This window comes from Narcine bancroftii, chromosome 7, assembly GCF_036971445.1.
Source record: "Narcine bancroftii isolate sNarBan1 chromosome 7, sNarBan1.hap1, whole genome shotgun sequence".
Lineage (NCBI taxonomy): Eukaryota > Metazoa > Chordata > Chondrichthyes > Torpediniformes > Narcinidae > Narcine > Narcine bancroftii.
Window position 1 is genome coordinate 63776654 of NC_091475.1, and position 14515 is coordinate 63791168.

The window sequence follows — 14515 nt, forward strand, 5'->3', positions numbered from 1 at the left end:
TATTTTCATATAATCTTATAATTTTTTTTTACATAAAGAAGTTAAAGAATTTTCAGGATCTGTGATATAAATCAATTCATCATCTACAAACAAACTAATCTTCTATTCCTCCACACTAACTTTCATTCCTTTAATACGAAAATCTTGCCTTATTGATTGTGCTAACAGTTCAATAGCTAAAACAAATAATGCAGGAGATAAAGGACATCCTTGTCGAACCGATCTGGTTAAAGAAAAAAGAAGAGACTTGTCCGTTGGTAACCACTCTCGCCAAAGGATTTCTATATGAAGCTTTAATCCAGTTTATAAATATTGGCCCAAATAGAAATTTTGCAAAACCTTAAATAAATAATTCCATTCTAATCTATCAAAAGCCTTTTCGGCATCTAATGATAAAACTAATGCCAGGTCTGATTTCTACTGAGAGCTATGAATTAGAGTAATTAATTTAGCTATATTGTCAGCAGAATATCTTTTTTCAATAAATCCCATTTGATATAAATAAGCCAACTCAGATAAATATCCATTCCATTTAGTTGCCAAAACTTCAGCAATAATCTTATAATCAACATTTAATAATGATATAGGTATATAAGACTTCATTTTTAATAAATATTTATCTTTCTTAGGTATTACTATTATCACAGCATTTGAAAAAGATTCTGGTAATGAACAAGTTTCAGTTGCTTGTTTTAATACTTCCATTAATAAAGGCATTAATAAGACTTTAATTTTTTTATAAAATTCAGATTTAAATCCATCTTCGCCGGGAGATTTACCATTTTGCATAGAATTTAAAGCCTTGATAACTTCTTTCAACATAAATGGAGAATCTAAATCTTTTCAAGCTTGGCAATTTAAAAATGGAAGTTGAAGCTTCTGCAAAAAATCATTAATTTCTCCTTCATTATTCAATAGGGGGAATTTCTTGACCCAGAGGATAGTGGGCATGTGGAACGAGCTCCCAGCTGAAGTGATGAAAGCAGGCTCATTTCTCACATTCAAGAAAAAATTTGGACAGGTACATTGATGATAGGAGTATAAGACAGAATAATAGTTCGGCACAGAATAGAAGGGCCAAAGGGCCTGTTTTCTGCTCTATAATGTTTATAATTCTCTCCTTCTCATAATTTTGTATATCTCTGTCAAACCTCCCCTTAATTTCCAGCACTTCAGGGAATAAAGTCCTAACCAGTTCAACCTTTCCCTGTAAATTATTTCCTGAAGTCTTGGCAACATCCTTGCAAATCTTCTTTACACTCTTTTAATTACTGGGTTCAAGAGGTATTTAGACATATGTTTAAATTAGCAAGGCAGAAATATGTTAAAGTGCAGGTAAAAGGGGTTGGTGTGGGTGGAAAATAAAGGTCAACATCCCATGGGCAAAACACAGAGAGCAGTGATGGCCAACAACAGCACTCTTGCAGGAACTGGGATTTATTATACACCCAGAAAAATAAGTTCTCAGCCCAACCAGAGAAATTAAATTCTTTGGGTTCCTCTTAAATACGGAATCTATGAGAATAAGCCTGCTAGAAGATTTTTTTAAAAGGTGGAAATTCTACAGGCTTGATTGCAGATTCACGTCCCTCTGTACGTAAAGTATCAAAAGTAATTGGGAAATTGGTGGCTGCTTTCCCAGCCGTTCAGTACGATCCGCTAAAATATAGATTCCTGAAAAGAGATAATGTACAAGCCTTAAAGGCCGCCAGGGGTCATTTTGATAGACCTATGAGCTTACCACAAGAGACTAGAGCAGAACTTGCATGGTGGACGACAAATGTATCGGAGGCTTATGCCATGATAGAGATTAGAAAGTTTGATATGGAAATCCGATCAGATGCTAGTGGTGAAGAATGGGGTGTCACAGACTTAACTACCTCTGCCGGTGGCAGATGGACTATTCAGGAGATTAGACTGGCATCAGCATCTGACATTAACTTTCTAGAAATGTTGGCAGCTCAGTTGGAACTGAAGTTGTTCTGTGCAGAGGAAAGGGGTATACATTCACTGATGAGGTTAGATAACACCTCAGCAGTAGCATCCCTGAATAAAATAGGAGATTTGAAGTCCCCATCATGTAACTGGCTCGTGATACAGACGTGGAGTTGGTGTATTGAAAGGAATATCTGGATTACAGCTACATATTTGCCAGGGCGTCTGAACTATCAGGCGGATTTGATGTCTAGAAAGTTCAATGATTGATCAGAATGGATGTTGGGGGGAAAGAATTTTAATCTGAGAGTACAAAATTTTGGGTTGCCAGAAATCGATCTGTTTGCATCTCATTTAAATGTACAGAGATATGTTTCTTGGTTGCCAGATCCCCAGGCAGAACCATAGACGTCTTTACAATGATTGGGCAGAAGTGAATTTCTATGCTTTTCCCCCCTTTTCTGCACCAAATTCAGGAGGTTGGGACCACTGGTGGTGCCAAATTGGCCTTCCCAGTCTTGGTTCCCAGTGCTGAATTGGATGCTGCTAGAATGGCCTTTACTGTTGAGAAGGAGCTGCTTGTTCAACCAGTATCACTCCTTCCCCACCCTATCACTCATCTCCATCTCTTACGCTGCAGGATTGGCGTGAAAAGTATGGCATAAAAGAATTGCAGCCGAAAATGGACATTATTTGTGCTTCATGGAGAAAGTCAACTCAGAAGCAATACGTCACTTATGTTAACAAATGGGAAATGTTTTGTTTTAAGGAGAGTTTAAATGTTAATTATGTTTCAGTTTCAGATATTTTGCATTTCCTCACTGATTTGTTTTATGTTCGCATAGCCAGTTATAGAGTTATCAACACGACCAAGAGAGCTTTGGCTGCTTTCCTAACTCTACGAGACACCAAACACTCTGTCTGGAATCATCCCCTGATTTGAAGATTCATGAGGGGAGCATTCCACTTATGTCTGTCCTATGCCACATTATCACGTCATCTGGGACATTAAAGTTGTGTTGAATTTGTTGAAACATTTGTCACCAGCGTACACTTTGGACTTGCATGACTTATCTCGGAAATTGGTCATGCTTGTGGCCTTGATTTCGGCCCAAAGAATATAGACTTTAACTTGTTTACACTTTATCATTTGGGGAAATGATTTTGTTGAATTTCATGTTCAAGATTTGTTGAAACAAGTTGGGAACAAAGTTTAACCAGAAAACCATATAACCACATTACAGCACAGAACAAGCCAGTTCGGCCCTACTAGTCCATGCCGTAGCAAATCCCCACCCTCCTAGTCCCACTGACCAGCACCCGGTCCTTACCCCTCTAGTCCCCTCCTATCCATGTAACGATCCAGTCTTTCCTTAAATGTAACCAATGATCCCGCCTCGACCACATCTGCCGGAAGCTCATTCCACATCCCCACCACCCTCTGCGTAAAGAAATTTCCCCTCATGCTCCCCTTATAATTTTCCCCCTTCAATCTTAAACCATGCCTCTAGTTTGAATCTCCCCCTTTGTTAATTGAAAAAGCCTATCCACATTTACTCTGTCTGTCCCTTTTAAAATCTTAAACACCTCTATCAAGTCCCCTCTCAATCTTCTATGCTCCAGAGAAAAAAGCCCTAGTCTGCACAACCTTTCCCTGTAACTCAGACCCTGAAATCCTGTCAACATTCTCGTGAACCTTCTCTGCACTCTCTCTATTTTGTTTATATCTTTCCTATAATTTGGTGACCAAAACTGTACACAGTACTCCAAATTTGGCCTCACCAATGCCTTGTACAATTTCATCATAACCTCCCTACTCTTGAATTCAATACTCCGATTTATGAAGGCCAACATTCCAAATGCCTTCTTCACCACACCATCTACCTGAGTATCAGCCTTGAGGGTACTATTTACCATAACTCCTAAATCCCTTTGTTGCTCTGCACTCCTCAATTGTCTACCATTCAATGTATATGACCTATTTAAATTTGCCTTTCCAAAATGTAGCACCTCACATTTATCTGTATTAAATTCCATCAGCCATTTCTCAGCCCACACCTCCAGCCTTCCTAAATCACCTTTTAATCTACGGTAATCTACCTCTCTGTCCACAACACCACCAATCTTTGTGTCATCCGCAAACTTGCTTATCCAATTCTCCACCCCTACATCCAGATCGTTACTATATATAATAAATAATAGTGGACCCAGGACCAAACCCTGAGGAACTCCACTAGTCACCGGCCTCCAATTGGACAAACAATTTTCTACCACTACTCTCTGACACCTTCCATCCAACCACTGCTGAATCCATTTCACTACCTCCTTATTTATACCTAATGCCTCCACCTTTTTTCCTAACCTCCTGTGGGGAACTTTGTCAAAAGCTTTACTAAAGTCCAAATAGACAACATGTACACTTATCAAGAGGATGAAAGATTATGTGTGGTGCGGGATCTGAGACAATATATTGAATGTACTCATGATATCAGAGGGGAAGAGAGATTCTTGTTTATATGTGACAAGAAACCACATCAGCGGACATCCTCTCAGACCTTGGCCAATGGCTAAAGAGGACCACTCAGATTGGGGCTCACTCTACCAGAGCAGCAGCTATGTCTACTGCTAGTAGAGTGGAAGTCCCCATTTTGGATATCATCCATCAGGCGGGATGGTCAAATGAAAGAACTTTTAACAGGTTTTACAATAAACCTCGGAGGACGGAGGGGAAAAATTTCACTGCAGCAATTTTGCTGGCTGCCGATTGAATTGTGCCTTTTACTGGAGGTTCATTGATCTATCCTATGGTCTTTCAGACCATGCAAAAAAGAGACCACTGGACTTTGAAATCTCATATGAGCAAACCAAAGAGCATTATCGAAAATAATGGAGCATTAAACGAGAACTTAACGGTCCAAAGTTGGATGATGATTATTTGAGTAACGGGAGTGGTGAGATAATATGCCCTCCTCACCTCCCGTAATTACATCGAATGTTGTTAGGGTAGTTTCTGGTGTTGCATGTATGCCCCACAATAAAATGCTCTTTTGACAGATTTATACCAGTGGTCGACTTTTTCGAGATTCAAAGATTGGCTGCGCATGCGCAGATCTCACCACTCCCGTTACTCAAATAATCATCATCCAACTTCAAACCGTTAAGTTCTCGTTTAATACTCATTCCTGTCACATGTCCTGTCTTGTTCCCTAGAGAGCCAGTATTGCACTCTCTCCACCTCCATATTGATTTTGAAAACTTTTTTGAACACATTTGACAAACTCTAAACCATCCAGGGATTTTGAGTAGGGGAGTCCCAGTCAATATATTTAAATTATCACAACTTTGTTTTCCTGCAGCTGTCTGTTATCTCTCTGCAGAATTTCTCCTCCAATTCTTACTCATGAAAATACAACCCCATGAGTGTGGACATATCTTTTCCATTCCTCAGCTCCACCCATATAGACTCAGTAGATGAGCCCTCTAATCTGTCCTGCCTAAACACAGCTGTGATATTTCCCTGATGAGCTAAACCATTCCTCTCCTTTTCATTCACACCCACCCCCGCCCCCCATCCTGTTCTTCGCATCTAAAGCAACGGAAGCCTGGAACATTGAGCTGCCAGTCCTGCCCCTCCTGCCAATCCACAATCTAAGTTTCTGCCTTTCCTATAATCCTCCTTGCATTGAAATAGATGCACCTGAAAACATGTCCACCATATTCAACTCGTTGATTTCTCATGGTGCATGTAATTTTCACATCATGTTTTCCCTCCTCCAGTCCTCTATCTGCTCTGGCACCCTGGTTCCCCTCCCTCTGCAAATCTAGTTTAAATCCACTAGCAAACTTTCCCACAAGGATATTTGTCCCCCTCCAGTCCCTTCAGAACAGGTCCTACCTTCCCTGGGAGAGAGCCCAATGATCCAGAAACCTGAAGCCCTCCCTCCTACACCATATCTTTAGTCACGTGTTAAGCTGCATTATCTAACCTCACTCGCATGTGGCATGGGGTAGCAATCCTGAGATCACAACCCTGGAGGTCCTGTCCTTCAACTTAGCACCTACCTCCCTGAACTCTCTTTATAGGACCCCCCCCCCCACCCTTCCTACCCACATCATTGTCCACGACATCTGGATGCTCATCCTCTCTCTTGAAAATACTCTGAACTCAATCTGAGACATCCCAGAACTTGGCACCTGGAAGGGTGCAATGGTATCGGCGCGGTTGATAGTGGCAAGCTAATCTGCTACTGCATTATGTTGTGCCATGTTCGTTGTCGCATTGGTATGGGCGTCAATGTGATATATGGTTATCTCACAATGATGGGAAGCATCCCACAACAGCTGCCACAACTGTTTGCCCTATACTGGGCAGTCATGTACCAGCCAGTCATTCTTTTGCAAGTCAGGCATCCATACCACTAGTCCATTAACCACAGCCCAGGAATCAGCAAACAAGCAAAGAGGGTGATCATGGGGGTCTAGTGGTAAAGTGACCGTCTTCAATTCCGCATACTGACTGGAGCCACCATCTCCCTCCTCCAATAAGTGAGTTCCTGACCTGGGATGGTAAGCCACCGCCTTCCACTTCTGCTTTCCTTGCACCCACACTGCTACCATCAGTAAACCAGGCATCCTCTTGTTCTGCTGGAGTGAGCGAATCATATGGTTTACCCCACTGAACTGGTGAAGGGGGTAGGGGAGGGGGCAAGGCGGGTTCAACGTCCTCATGATGAGATGGAAGATCAGCCACCTGTTTGTGTATGCCCTCTGGTTGCACGACTCTGAATATACCACTTCCATTTAACAATAGAAGACTGCTGAGCCCGCCCGATCTTTAGATTAGCATCATTAAACAGGACCCAGTTCATTATTGGAAGTGCAGGTCGCAACTGGATATCTGCATCGCCTGTCATTCTTTCAGTCTTCAGCAGGGCCCAGTAACAGGCTAGTAACTGTTGTTCAAAAGCAGAATAACGAGTGGCAGCCTTGGGCATGGTTCATGACCAGAATCCCAGCGGGGCTCGGCGGCCCTCTTGTTTCTGCCAGAGGCTCCAGGAGGCCACATAATCAGTAACGGAGACCTGTAGTTCGTAGGGGATATTTGGGATGGGGGGAGAAATGGGCAGGGCCTGAAGAATAGCCTGCTTGGCCGACTGGAATGTCCTTTTCTGATCGTCACCCCATAAAAAGTCTGCTTTCTTTTAGGTAATCTTGTGCAGAGGACGTAAAAGCAACGCCAAGTGAGGAATATGGTGTTGCCAGTATCCCAATAACCCTAGGAAACGCTGGGTCTCTTTTTTACTAGTAGGAGTGGCCAAGACTGCAATCTTATTGCAAACTTTATCGGGAACCACCTGTTCTCCAGCATGCCGCTGAATTCCAAGGAAGATAACCGTCTGGGATGGGCCCTGTACCTTGGCAGGGTTAATGGCCCACCCTCTTTGCATCAGGGTATTTTGGACATTCTCCATACCTTCCTGTACCATCTCTTCCGTGGTCCCTTGGATCATCACATCATCAATATAATGGTGAATCAAGAGAGATGGCGATACTGGCACCGTCTCTAAATCACGGGCAATTAGGCTATTTGCCAATAGTGGGAGAGTGTACATAGCCCTGAGGGAGGTGGGTGAAGGTATACTGGCTCCCCTTCCAGGTAAAGGCGAACTGATCCTGTGAGACCTCATCTATAAGAATACTGAAGAAGGCATTAGCGAGATCAATGACAGCATACCATGTTCCTGAGTTCCCAGTAGCAATGTTTTCAATAAGGGTAACAATGTCCGGAACTGCCGAAGCAAGTGGTGGGGCATGTTTGTTCAAAAAACAATAGTCAACTGTCATTCTCCAGGAGCCATCCGACTTCTGGACAGGCCAAACAGGACTATTAAAGGGCGACGTTGCAGGCCTCACTACCCCTTCTTCTTGCAAAGCATCGATGGTGGCAGTAATCTCTTCCTGCCCTCCAGGGAGACGATATTGTAGAATGCATACTGGTTTCGGGGGGTTGGGAGGCACCATAACAGGATCCCACTTAGCCTGACCCACCACTAGTCTTTTTGTAATAGTCCGAATTCCAAATGCAAATTCCCCTTGACTAGTATTAAGGGCCGTACCGGCCAACATATTGATATCCAGGATACACTCGTCAATGGCAGCCACCAGGGCATGTAACCATATAGGGGAAGGGCCATCACCCACCATGGCGCGGACTTTTATTTTCTTCGCCAGGGTGATCACTCCTCCCATCCCCTCTATTCGAAATGTCGGTCCAGTCCAGAGGTCAGGGTTACCCGGAATCACCGAGTGCTCCACACCGGTGTCGACCAAGGCCAAATATTGGCTGTCATTACCCCCACCCCAATGGATTGTTAACGGTATGCAGGTCCCCGTGTATCCACCGTATCTCAATGGAGTAGACACGGGGGCCCTGCCCACACCCTCATGCTTTAGTAGGGTTTGGGGCTTCCAGGCCCACATGTCACTATTATCCATAAGAGCCATTTTAACCAATTGTTGTATCTCATCACAGGTAACTGGAGCAAGAGAAGCATAAAGGACCGCAGTAGGTTTCCCATCAATATCACTTTTAGGTACGCCTAACTTTAACAAGGTTAGAAAAAGGTCCATTCTTGTCAGTCCCTTGTTAGCAGCAGCCCCTCTCTTTTCATCCTACTTGTCTGATTTAACCTGGGTTGTACGTGAGTGGATTTTACCTCCCAACTCTAATTCTCGAAGCCCCGATAAGGCGTGCACTGCCTCAGATACAGGGTGCCCAATTAGCAAACTAGTTACGGACAGAACCAGCCCCTATACAGTGGGTTGGGTGGAACGAACCAATTGGGTATGCATTCTGGCTGTGAATATCTCTTCATCAGGGCTTCCCCCATGTACCCACAGCCTCAAATGCCCTGCAGGGCCAGCTGACGAATTACTGCTATATCCTCCTCTGGGGTGCCCCAATTGTTCTGCAAATGTAAATCCCAATCTACTGGTTAGATTGGGTATACTCGTAGCAGGGCATCCCCTAGAGTGGCAAGTAAGTAATCCACTTCTCTTCCTCTACCCCGCAGCTCAGCAGTGACCCAGATATCAGTAGTCAATGTTCCTAATCCCAACAATTCCTCAGGGGTCAAATATACATTACCCCCTCCTTGCTCCCAAACACACAGGAGCCAGGCCGCCAGAGTTTCTCCCGCCTTTTGCCTAAATCGATCTCCAATGGCAGCCAGCTCTTTTATAGAGAAGTCATGTATCATTGACTGCTCTTGACCCCTGCTCCCACTTTGGCCCAAGGATCCTTTGCCCAGTGGACGGGATGAGGCCTAGGCCTTCCCAAAGAGGGGGTGGGCCATTGAGCATAAGCAGGGGTTCGGGTACCTTCCCCTGGGTCCTCTAGTGAGATCAGGGGATCATCTACCTCTTCAATCTCGTCAGTTACATTCCACCCCTCTCCCTCTCCGTCTGTTTGGAAAATCTGCTGCTTTACAGGTCGGGCATGAACAGCGGGTGGAGAGGGTATTATGTTAGGCACATGCTGAGGAGTATTTGCATTATTACCATTTTCATCATTCCAGATATTCCCATCCCATTCATCAATTACATCAGGATCGTCGCCATTCCTTATGATGGCATGAATACAATGTGGATCGGGTTCTACTCCATGCCTTTCTTTACCTGCACAGAGCTGCAGCCGGAGTTTAATATTACGGCAGATCGTTTGGACGTGCTTATCCTCCCATTCTTTGGCTCGATTCTGATTGATGCGAACAATCTCGCTCATCATGGAACAGCGTTGTTGCAGGGCTTCTCGCTCCTCCTCTAGTTGCTCTTTCTTATGCTGTGATTCTACTTCATGCTGAACAGATTGTTGTAAGGCTGTGGCCAGCAATCAAAAAAAGTCTGTCAGCATCCCCTTTTTAACAGGAAATTTACTTTCTCGAAGGAGAGTGGCAACCCGCTCTCCCAGAGGTGCACTTGATGGATCTAACTTCTCATCCCAACTGAGGAGTGGTCCCAACAACGATAGGGTATTGGCCAACATGCCAAACCCATCATCTTTGGAAGTCCATCCTGGAATCAAGAACTGCTCAGGGCTCACCTCTTTCTTTTGGCAAAACATCTCGAGACCAACCCTGCTCGCAGCGCCAATTGTCCTGGGTAAATTTGTACCTCTCACTTTGTTCATTTTAGATTGGACACAGTGTTTGAGCTACCGAAAGAAAACAGACACACACATCGAGAGCACTTCAGTTTATACAAGTCTTTATTACTAAATCTAAAGCTGAATTCAAGCTACAATATGCAAGCCCTTCCCAATTATACTTTTTAACGCCTAGACTGGTCCCAACTGCCAAAGCGAGGCAACGACTGCACACTTGTAGTAGGTTGTCTGGGCGCCGGTAGCAGCTTCTCCACCTCCCCCGACCAGGACGTTGGTTCTAGAAGTTCTTCTTCTTGTTGAGATATGTTGCCACCTCTCGGAGAGTCTCAAACTTCACCAGTGGGACCATGGCTTATATTACCCAAAAGTTGTTTACTCATAGCTTATCTCCTTGAATAAAATGATTTAATTATCTTCAAGGTCTCCTGACTGTCTGCGACCAACAAAAGACAACTGCATCTCTGGGCCTCATGGTGGAAATTAGATAATGTCTACTGATTCATATGCATCCCTGGGCCTCATAGTTTAAATTAGATTATGTCTATTCAACTGCATCCCTGGGCTCCTTGGTGGAATTTAGGTTATGTTTTCTGATGCAACTGCATCCCTTCTTGCATAAACTGGTCTAAATCCTCCATTACAGCATACCCTCCAGGATTCTCAATTTCATCCACAGAACCTCTTATCTGTTCTTCCAACTATGCACTACAGCTCGCCTCTTCTCCTCCCTTCCCTTAGAACATAGAACATAGATGTTGTGCTGACCCATATATTACTTCCTAAAAAAAAGTACTAAATCGTCTCTACCCCATGTGCCTAAGAGTTTCTTAAATGCCCCGAATGTTTCAGCTTCCACCCCCATCCCTTGCACTGCATTCCAGGCCCCCACAACTCAGTGTAAAAAACTTACCCCTGATATCTTCTCTAAACCTCCCTCCCTTCACTTTGTACACATGTCCTCTGGTGTCTGCTGATCCTGCCCTGGGAAACCAGTGCTGGTTGTCCACACTCTCAATCCCTCTCATAACCTTGTAGACCTCTATCAAGTCTTCTCTCATCCTTCTATGATCCAAAGATAAAAGTCCCAGCTCTGCTAACCTTGCCTCATAAAACTTGTTTCTCAATCCAGGCAACATCCTGGTAAATCTCTTCTGCACCCTCTCCATAGCTTCCACATATTTCCTATAATGAGGTGACCAGAACTGAACAGACCCATTTACCACGTCAGATGGCAGCTCATTCCACACCCTCACCTGAGTGAAGAGGTTCACCTTTCACCCTAAAGCCATGTTGTCTTATATTTATCTCTCCTAATCTAAGTGGAAAAAGCCTACTCACATTTACTCTGTCTATACCCCTTATAGTTTTGTAAAAGTCTATTAACTTTCCCTTCATTCTTCTACACTCCAAGGAATAAAGTCTTAATCTGTTTAATCTTTCCCTGTAACTCAATACCTGAAGACCTGGCAACATCCTAGTAAATCTTCTCTGCACTCTTTCAATTTTATTGATATCCTTCCTGTAGTTTGGCGACAAGACCTACACAAAATATTCCAAATTTGGCCTCACCAATGTCTTAAACAACTTCAACATAACATTCCAACTCCTGCACTCAATACTTTGATTCATAAAGTTGCCAAAAGCTTTCTTTACATTCCTGTCCACCTATTTGCTCTATTTTCTCCTCTGCACTCCTCAGTGCCTGACCAGATGTCTGACCTTGGTTTGCCCTTCCAAAATGCATCATCTCACACTTGTCTTCATTAAACCCCCTCTGCCATTTTTTGGCCCATTATCCCACTTGGTCCAAATCCCTTTGCAAGTTTTGAAAATCTTCTTCGCTGTCCTCAACCCCTCCTATCTTTGTGTCGTCAGCAAACTTGCTGATCCAATTCACCACATTATCATCCAGATCATTGATTTATAGAACAAGCAACCATGGTCCCAATACAGATCCCTGAGGCACACCACTCGTCACAAGCAACCATCCACTCCCACTCTCTGTTTTCTCCAACACAGCCAATTTTGAATCCAATTTACAACCTCTCCATGGATACCTCATGTCTGAATCTTCTGAATTAACCTCCCATGTGGGTCCTTGTCAAAGGCCTTACTGAAGTCTATGTAGATAATGTCCACAGCCTTTCCTTCATCTACCTTCTTGGTAACTTCCTCAAAAAACTCTGCAAGATTTGTTAAACATACATACTAAGCGGAAAGCCAAGCTGACTGTTCTTAATCAGCCCATGGCTGTCCAAATACCTATATATCCTATCTCTCAGAACTCCTAATAATTTACCTACTACTGACATCAGGCTCACCAGCCTACAATTACCTGGGATTTTTGGAGCCTTTTTTAAACAACAGGAAAAGTGAGCTACCCTCCAATCCTCTGGCACCTCATCCATGGCCAAGGACATTTTTAATATACCAGCCAGGGCCTCTGCAATTTTTACACTAGTCTCCCTCAAGGTCCAAGGGAATATCATATCTGGCCCAGGGGGTTTATCTACCTTTATTCGCTGTAAGGCAGCAAGAAACTCCTCCTCCTTAATCCATATATGTTCCCTGCCACTACTGCTTGTTTCCTTTCCTTCCTTATACACTATGCCAGTTTCCTGAATTAATACTGATGCAAAAAAACTGTTTAAAATCTCCTCCATCTAATGAGGCTCCATACATAGTTGGCCACTCTGATCTTCTAGGGAACCAATTTTGTCCCTTTCACTCTTAATATACTTGTGGAAATCCTTTGGGTTTTCCTTCACATTATCTGCCAAAGCCCTTCTTTTTGCCTCCCTGATATCCTTCTTTGGTATTTTCTTACATTTTCTATACTCCATATATGTGATTTGGCGGTGCTTATAAAGTAGTGGAATGTGACTGGATACATGGGAGCTGAGCTAGGGTCGCATTGGGTCATGTTTGGCCTCAAACTCCATTTTTGATGAGCAGATATCAACTACCGAAAAAAGTGCCGGTTTTCAGAATTGCGGATAAAAGATTAGGTACCTGTACCTCATTTGCTCCTTCTTGCCTATACCGGTTATACACCTCTCTCTTCTTAACCAGATCACCAATATCTCTTGAAAACCAGGGTTCCTTACGCTTGGTAACTTTGCCTTTAATCATGACAGGAACATGCAAACTCTACACTCTCAACATTTCGCCTTTGAAGACCTTCCTCTTACTGATCACATCCTTTCCCAAAAACAATTTATCCAAATTTGCTCTTCCTAGATCCTTTCTCATTTCCACAAAATTGGCCTTTCTCCAATTTAGAATCTCAACTCGAGGACCAGACCTATACTTCTCCATAATTAACTTGAAACTAATGGCATTATGGTCACTGGACCCAAAATGTTTGCTGACACAAACTTTTGTGGCCTGATCTATCTTGTTCCCTAATAGGAGATCCCTCTCTCGTTGGTACCCCTATATATTGGTTTGGAAAACATTCACGAACACATTGGACAAACTCCAAGCCATCCAGCCCTTTTACAGTATGGGAGTCCCAGTCAATATGTGGAAAGTTAAAATCTCCTACTCTCTCAACATTCTGCTTCTTACATCAGTCTGCTGTCTCTCGACAGATTTACTCCTCCAATTTTCTCTGACTATTGGGTAGTCTATCATACAACCCTATCAGTGTGGTCTCACCTTTCCCGTTCCTCAGCTCCAACCATATGGCCTCTGTAGACAAACCTTCTGGGCTGTCCTGTCTGAGCACAACTGTGATATTTTTCCTGAGTAGCAATGCCACTCCTCCCCCTTTCATCCCTCCCCTTCTATCACGTCTGTAACAACGGAACCCCAGAACATTGACCTCCCAGTCCTGCCCCTCCTCAACCATCTCACTAATAACAATAATGTCATAATCCCCCTGCCAATCTAGTTTAAACTCCACCAGAGCAGCACTAGCAAACCCACACACAAGGATGTTAGCCCCCTCCAGTTCAGGTAGAAACTGTCCCATTGGAACAGGTCCCACCTGCCCTTGAACAGAGCCCAGTTGTCCAGAAACATAAAGCCGTCCCTCTTGCTCCATCCCTTTAGCCATATATTTAGCTGCGTTAACTTCCTATTTCAAACCCCACTAACAGGGGCACAGGTAGCACCCCCTGGGATCACAACCCTGCAGGTCCTGTCCTTCAACTTTGCACCGAACTCCCTGAACTCTCCTTGCAGGACGTTCTCATCCTTCCTACCCACGTCATTGGTCCCTACATGGACCATAACATCTGATGGCTCACCGTCCCTCCTGTGAATGCTATCAGCTTGATCTGAGATATATCGAACCCTGACGCCAGGGAGGAAACAGACCATCCAGCTACTCCATCTCTTCCACAAAACCTCTTATCTGTCCCTCTAACTTTGGAATCCCCTATCATTATTGCTCTCCTCTTTTCCTTCCTT

The 14515-nt window shown here is 43.7% G+C and overlaps 1 protein-coding gene across 7 annotated transcripts in view; it reads left to right on the forward strand.

The window, feature by feature from the left end:
* Nucleotides 1-14515, forward strand: part of LOC138738971 (cell surface glycoprotein CD200 receptor 2-like) — a 112226-nt gene that overhangs the window by 21367 nt on the left and 76344 nt on the right. For all 7 annotated transcript variants that reach the window (XM_069890240.1, XM_069890238.1, XM_069890246.1 and 4 more), the window contains exon 2: nt 919-1021. The gene's annotated coding sequence lies outside the window, so the exon portion shown is untranslated. The remainder of the gene's footprint in view (nt 1-918; nt 1022-14515) is intronic.